A 7,991-nucleotide genomic window follows, 5' to 3' on the forward strand; every position below is an offset into this window, starting at 1 on the left:
CTTTTATTAGTTCCTTTGCCGTTGCCAATTCAAATCTCTTGTCAGGAGGCAATTCACCAGCCATATGATATATGACTGAAACAGGTGTTGTGCGTATGAGACCCAGGGCCTTTCTCAGGACATTATTAAGGCAACTTTTAATTCTGCCAGAAGCAACTTGAGACATATTTGAAAGAGCCGAGGCTCCATATTCAGCTTTCGACCTCACAAATGCTTTATAAAAAAGTAATGCCTTAATCGGATGCACTCCAAAACGACACCCATTGATAATATTCATGAAGCGGCATTTCTTTTCAATCTCCCTGATCGTAAAGTCCACATGTTCGTTCGACGAACCATTTGTCGAGATCACCACACCTAGGTATTTCATTTCCTGTACTTGATTCAGGAGTGTGTTTTCAACGCATATGTTCAAATCTCGTTGTCTTCTGTTAAAGTGAACCACACTTGTCTTGGCCATGTTGAAATTAAGACTCTTTTCATTACATCTTGCCTTAAAGTCAATAATTTTAGACTGAAGCAATGTCTTGGTACTGTTAAAATCCTTGTCATAACAGATCAAAACAAAGTCATCTGCATATTGAAATAAACGACATTGACTCGAATTGACATGATGAAGTGAAATGGTGTATAAGTTAAAAAGAATTGGACTCAGCCCACTCCCTTGAGCTAGTCCACCAAATGTCTCTTTCGACTTTGTCCCGCAAATTAATATCCTTTCTCTAAAAAATTCATAGATCCACCAAGTAATGTGACTGTTAAAGCCCAAAACTTCCATGACATCCTTCAGAACCTCTATATCTGTGCAATCATACGCTTTCTCCACATCAACACACATACCCATTACATGCATTGACCTCGACTTCAGGTCGGCCACAAAATTCACAAGGTCGTTTATGCACATGGCTGTCGAATGATGAGGTCTAAAGGCATAAGAGCGTTCAGGGAGCAGGTTAAATGATCTGATATGTTCATTAATCAGATTTTTCAGCACACCTTCTATTAATTTGACATGTACACTCAGAAGCGATATCGGTCTAAAGTTTACGATCATGGTGGCATCTTTGTTCCTCTTTGGGACCGGCGTTAAAAGAATTCTCCTCCAGGAATTAGGAAAAATACCGTCCTCGAAAAGCTTCTTCAGGATTTCGAAAAACGCAATTCTGTCTGAGTCCTTTAAATTAATAATCATTTCATAAGTTATCTTATCAGCACCAGCTGCAGATCCGGGATTTCTTGATCTAATGAACGATTCAAAATCACATACTCCGAATTGAGGTAATGGGTCTCTATTTTTAAAATCAGTTGAGAGCGGCGGCGGGATGTTAATGGGAGCAGATTCTGTGACCATATTGATAAAACACTCTTTCTGTTCCTCATTCCAGATGTTGTTTATATTTTTTTCCTTACCAAATTTCCGCACGTTCTTCACTTTATCCCAAACCTCCCTCGGAGAGCAAGCCGAAGAGACTTCAGAGAGGAAGGCTTGAAAATTCGATTTCTTTAAAGTTCCAATATAGTTCTTCAATTCATTGTCAGCCATAATCCAATCTTGACAGTTCTCATAAGTTCTGTATCGGTGATATTTCAATCTAAGAGCATTGCGCCTTCGAAATAATCTTGAGGCCTCGGGGTCCCACCATGGTTTGGGTTTATATTTGTTCCTAGAATCTATGTATTCCGAACAATTTTGAATTATAGAATCCATTTTGGAACTGAATTCCTCATATGAGGTGCCCACACTCAAACGACTAACACCGTCTAATACACGGCGATGGCACACTTTGTAGAAACCCCTTGGTGCCGGATCAATATCACAGATTTCAATTACAATGGGAAAATGATTACTGTTAGTCAGTTTTGCCTTCCGAACAGACCAACTCGGATTTCGAACAAAGTTTCTGCAGAACGTAACATCAAGAAAAGAGAATTGGCCATCACGAACAGAAAAAGTGTAGTCACCAGTGTTGAGACAGCAAAAAGAAGAACCATACATCAAATCTGCAAGAATGTCACCTCTCGTATCAGAAACTGGAGACCCCCAAAGATGCGATTTGGCATTCAAATCACCGCCAAAAATCATCGGAAGGGACATGTTCTCAACAGAGTCAATGAAACTGGAAATAATCGCCTTAAAAGCACCGTTTGAGGTATTAGGTGGTATGTAAGCCGAAACAACACAGACATTTTTCCTCAAATTATGAGTACGAATACCAACCACTTCCCCAACAGGAAATTTGTCCAAAATTGAAAATGATATATCTCTTCTAATGTAGATGCCTACACCTCCATATCCATCACTCCTGTTCTTATAAACATAATTAAAATTACAAATGCTTGTAGTCGAATTATCAGTCAACCATGTTTCAGACAGTAGTGCTATGTCTATCTTGTTAGTCTCAAGAAATAATTCCAAGACATCTTTGTTCTCTCTCTTTCTCAGGCTCTGAATATTCAGTTGTAAAATTCTCATCTTTTCTTTAACAATAATAATACAATGAAAAAAACAAAATTACACTGAGAGGCTAGTGGCCCCCCCAGCTTTTATCAACTCGACGTCTTGCGTAGCAAAAAAGCGATTCATATCTTGATGAAGATCTTGAATGAAGTTCAAATGGTCTCCTCCGGAGCCATTTGCACCCACAACAATGTAATTATTTAATTTCTTAGCTAATTCATTTATAGCTCTCTCAAAACCAGATGTCTTCAAATTCTCCGCTGCAATAATACCTACACCGTTTGGAGCTTTATACGTCTCACCTTCTTGTAAAGCAGCCTGGTGCTCTTTTTGTGTCCTTCTTGCGTTAGCCTCCTCTCGTTCCTTATTTATATTCAGTTTGGCGACTCGCGCAAACGAAAATTGTTTATGAAGATCTTTTGCTGCATCAAGATTGTTGCTCACATTGCTGTTATTAGCGAAAGGCTTAAAGTTCGGCTTGTGCCGAATGGGGGGAAAAGCCACATCAAGATTTTGATCCAAAATATCAAACCTATTCGAAAAAATGGCAGAATATTTAGATCTTGCCTCTCGGATGGATAGATTCTCAACGACCATGATTTTTTTAATTCTAAAAGCCTTTTCCCTTGCAGGGCAGTCGCGGCTATTGGAAGGGTGCGCCAGTCCACAGTTAGAGCATGTGATCGGGTTACTGCAATTATTCGGGTCAACCACTTCGTGGCGTTGGAAGCAAATACGACAATTAGCAGGTGATTTGCAGTGATCTGCAAAATGGTTAAATCGGAAACACCGATAGCATTGACCAAAGGGGATAAAATGGTGTACCCTCAATTTTGCACCACTATAGTCAATAACCTCTGGCAATTTGCGCCCCTTGAAGATGACCTTCACTCTCCTTGTATTTATGGTCTCTCCTCTTTCTTTTCTAGTCATTCGAATAATATCCAAAATCGTTGTCTCATTGGTTTTTAAATCCTCTTTTAGCTCCTCTGTGGAAATTTCTTCCGGTACATTATAAATAACTCCTACTATAGACACGAAGTGAGCCAATATTCTGGCCTGATATCCACCTTCACTTAAACGGGCATCCTTCACGAAGTTATTTGCCGAAGCACCATCTTTGAAGACAACTTTCACTCTTCCATACCCAACTTTAACAATTTCCAGAATATTGGGTATATTTAACGTTTTGAGGAATCTAGCCGCAGCCATGGTGTTAATCGGCTTTCTTTCGTTGCCAGACGTAAAAGTTTCTAAAAACGTTAAAAAGGGGCCTTCGCTTGTTGCATCATATTCATAAACACGGCTAGAATTAGTCAGCATGGTCGATTGGTTCACCTGAGAACCTCCAGATGTTTTAACATCACGGCGACCCTCTAATCTCGGTACCTTAGTGCCTTGCTTGTCCAGACTTTCCTCTCTTCCTCCTAGTTTATTCCGGCTTCTAGATCTGCATCTTCGCCCAATGTCCGGTGGTGGTGGAATTGGCGGGACATTTGCCTCAGTCCCATTCGGCATTTTTACCGCCTATAAACAAAAATCAGCAAATACACCTTGCCAATAATAGGTAACAATTTTTCTTTTCCAAATCAAAAAGAAAAGAGAAACCAAATAGATAGAATTTCACAATCTTCTTGATTTCGAAAAACCGCAGTGATCAAGTTCCGTGAAGCTCAGCCTTGAAAAAACACAACCTTGCTTGACGAACGACGCTCACGAAAATGCACATGGCATTTTATAAACGGCCAAAGACTAACATAAATACATATTAAATTCCTCTCTGTTACTTTGCTTTAAAAAAAATCTCACAGATGGCGCTGTCGTAAGATTCTTTAAAAACACAGACATTTGGTCCGAATAAATTTATAGTCGGTACAGCGCATTAGGAATGAGAACTGCCCATTATTAAAACATTAATGCGTCGTTCAATCTATAAGTTTATCCAGACGATTATATTGCTCTGTCCAAAATTTCGAGACATATCCCAAATATTGGTCACACTATAAGTTATGTTCCAAGACATAATCGATACTGATAGCCTGTTTCTGTATATCGAACAAGCTTTATCGATTGACTAAAATGGAAACAAACAGCTGAATTTATAACCAAAAATCAACTGTTTCTATGCATTTCAGTCGATCGAAAGAGCTCGTTCGACATACAGAAACAGGCTGTGAATTTTCTCTTGTAAACTTTCAATTTAATTTATTTTCTCTCTTTCGTTTAATTTAATTCATTTTATGTAAGAGTCCATGCCCTGCCAACATTTTTTGAATTTGGGGACTCTTTTGAGAATCCCCACTACGTCGAAAACAATCATATACGACATCAAAAACTCGTCGGAAAAGCGCCGTCACTATTGAGAAGTTGTACCACGCCAAGTTACTACAAAAATGTTTCGCATGAGTGCAATTATTAGGTGCCTTTATAGATCAATTTAGAACGACGCCAATAAGGGACCCTCCAAACAATCAGAAAAAGTGCATTTTAAGATAGTTGTAAAAGAATCATTGTGGTCGAGTAAAACACGTTTGTTTAGATATTTATTAATTTGATTAAACATTTACAAATTCTTAAAAATATAACATTTATACCACTATCACATTACATTTAACATAATTTTTGGCATTAATGATGATGTTGAGTTACAAGTAGCGAGTTACATGTTGCTGCGTCTATCAACCAGTGTTTTTATTCCATGGAGGCAGCGTGTCTGTAAAATATCTGAAAAACAATCACTTTATTCCATTTGGAAAATCACCAAATTGTTCACCAATATACCTTTCACAATTTTAAGCGTATAATCTATGTTTTCAGAACTTTATTTTCGTTTTTATTTAATTAAAATATAACAAGCTGGTTGCGCTTGGCGTTTCACAAAAAAAATGGCTTTTTTAACAGTAGGGATGGCAAATTACTTGCATGTACTTTTTGGTGTACCTTTTCATGATGGTTGAAGTGACATTTACGAGTCTGTGGTAACGATGAGGTTGAAATGGAACTTTGAAATGCTGGCAGGGTGATAAAAGTAAAAATAATTCTTTTTGAAATGGTTTTCTACGAATGAAATAACAAAAAGGAATTCTTTGAAGTGTTGTAAACGAACCTGCCAACAAGAAAAATAGATAACGAAACAAGAAGAAGAGACGATCAGTAATGCGCTTTACAGACTATCAGTTATTCCGTATGGAATGTCGGTGTTTGTAAAGAATCTTACAGTGTGTCAGATCGATACGACTTGTCGGAGATGATTAAATAATCGGTAAATGTGTTATCGATCCCATAAACATGCAGCTGTATCGATTATGCCTTCGGACTTAATTTATAATGGGCACAATATATGGGATATGTTCGACAAGAGCACTGTCGTCCGGAATAACTGATAGTCTGTAAAGCGCATTAGAGAAGCTTTGAAAACCTCAGAAATGTCACCAGGGGCCAAATCACCGCAGTCGAAATCGAGTACTTCGTCTTCGTAATGTAGTTTACGCGGATCACCGCAGTCGTTATCGAATTGTTTCTACTCGAAGTTGAACACGATAGGTAGCATGCTATCGAAAACGAAGTAGGTAGTGATTTTTGAGCAGAAAAAAGGTGAACAAAAAGAAACAAGTAGTTGGTGAAAATGGAAGTATTATTTATATATTTTGGCGAAATACATTTAAGAAAATGTAATATTACTTGCATTTAGGGAAACGGAACAAAGAAAGGAATGCTCAGTAGCCGCTTCAAAAAACTCTTTTTTTCAAGAACATTTTTAAAATCTTCTTTTGACAGACGAAAGCGTCTTTTAAATCTATAGGCCGGTATGCACCTCTAGCGAAAATTTCATTCCCATAAAGGCCGGTATGCACCTCTAGCGAAAAATTTCATTCCCATAAGAAATGCATTGCTATTTATGCTAACGAAATTTTCGGTAGCGTTCAATTTCGTAAGCTGGTACGCACCTCTAATGAAAATAACAGGGTTGTCAAAAGCATATTTTGGCAGCAAACATTTAATTTATTACAATCATTGTGTGCGTACAAGTTTTAAAAGGTCTGTAAATAATAAACAATTTATTTGAGGAATATTTGGAACATATATTAACAATTTTTAAAAGCGATTAGCTGGTTTAAAATTTGTTGTACACAGCCCTGTTTTTTTGTTGTAGACTTAAATAAATTTTTGCTACCGAAAATTTCGCTAGAGGTGCATACCGGCCTTAAGAAATGCATTGCTATTTATGCTAACGAAATTTTCGGTAGCCTTCAATTTCGTAAGCTGGTACGCACCTCAAATGAAAATAACAGGGTTGTCAATAGCATATTTTGGCAGCAAAAATTTAATTTATTACAATCATTGTGTGCGTAAAAGTTTTAAAAGGTCTGTAAATAATAAACAATTTATTTGAGGAATATTTGGAACATATATTAACAATTTTTAAAAGCGATTAGCTGGTTTAAAATTTGTGTACACAGCCCTGTTTTTTTTGTTGTAGACTTAAATAAATTTTTGCTACCGAAAATTTCGCTAGAGGTGCATACCGGCCTTATGGATGTTAAAACACAATTAGTTACCCTGCCAGCATTTCAAAGTTCCATTTCATCTTCATCGCTACCACAGAATCGTAAATGTCACTACAACCATCCTACTGTGATGGGGGGCAGCATATCATAAAGTACAAAATGTACTTCATACATGTATTTTGCCATCACTACTTTTACAAAAGCCATTTTATTTTTTGTGAAACGCCAAGCGCAACCAGCTTCTTATATTTTATTTAAATAAAAACGAAAATAAAGTTCTGAAAACATAGATTTTACGCTTAAAATTGTGAAAGGTATATTGGTGAACAATTTTTGATTTTCCAAATGGAATAAAGTGATTGTTTTTCAAATATTTTACAGACACGCTGCCTCCATCGAATAAAAACACTGGCTGATAGACGCTGCAACATGTAACTCGCTACTTGTAACTCTACCTCATCATTAATGCAAAAAATTATGTTAAATGTGATGTGATAGTGGTATAAATGTTATATTTTTAAGAATTTGTAAATAATTAATCAAATTATTAAATATCTAAACAAACGTGTTTTACTCGACCACAATGATTCTTTTACCACTATCTTAAAATGTGCTTTTTCTGATTGTTTGGAGGGTCTCTTATTGGCGTCGTTCTAAATTGATCTATAAAGGCACCTAATAATTGCACTCATGCGAAACCTTTTTGTAGTAACTTGGCGTGGTACAACTTCTCAATAGTGACGGCGCTTTTCCGACGAGTTTTTGATATCGTATATGATTGTTTTCAACGTACTGGGGATTCTCAGAAGCGCCCCCAAATTCAAAAAATGTTGGCAGGGTAAAAGCACTCACTTCAAAATAGAATCACTTACAGGCAATGCTAAACGACTGCCACTTTGTACTCATCCTCTGAATCCGAAGACGAGGAAAACAAAAACAGATGGATTCATAATAATTTTTACACATATACATATTTTGATCACAAAAAGTTATTTTGAAATCATCTTTTGCTTCCAATTTCTTAT

General features: G+C 36.9%; 1 long non-coding RNA gene across 1 annotated transcript; it reads right to left on the minus strand.

Annotated features, from left to right (window-relative positions):
* Positions 1-4,988: 4,988 nt before the first annotated feature.
* LOC142240616 (uncharacterized) lies at positions 4,989-5,482 on the minus strand. The gene is made up of 2 exons (XR_012723332.1): positions 5,240-5,482; positions 4,989-5,182 (listed from the first exon to the last, which is right to left on the minus strand). It is a non-coding gene; the product is annotated as an uncharacterized LOC142240616 (long non-coding RNA).
* Between the last annotated feature and the right edge of the window lie 2,509 nt (positions 5,483-7,991).

The sequence above is a fragment of the Haematobia irritans genome, chromosome 5 (genome assembly GCF_050003625.1).
Source record: "Haematobia irritans isolate KBUSLIRL chromosome 5, ASM5000362v1, whole genome shotgun sequence".
Taxonomy (NCBI): Eukaryota; Metazoa; Arthropoda; class Insecta; order Diptera; family Muscidae; genus Haematobia; species Haematobia irritans.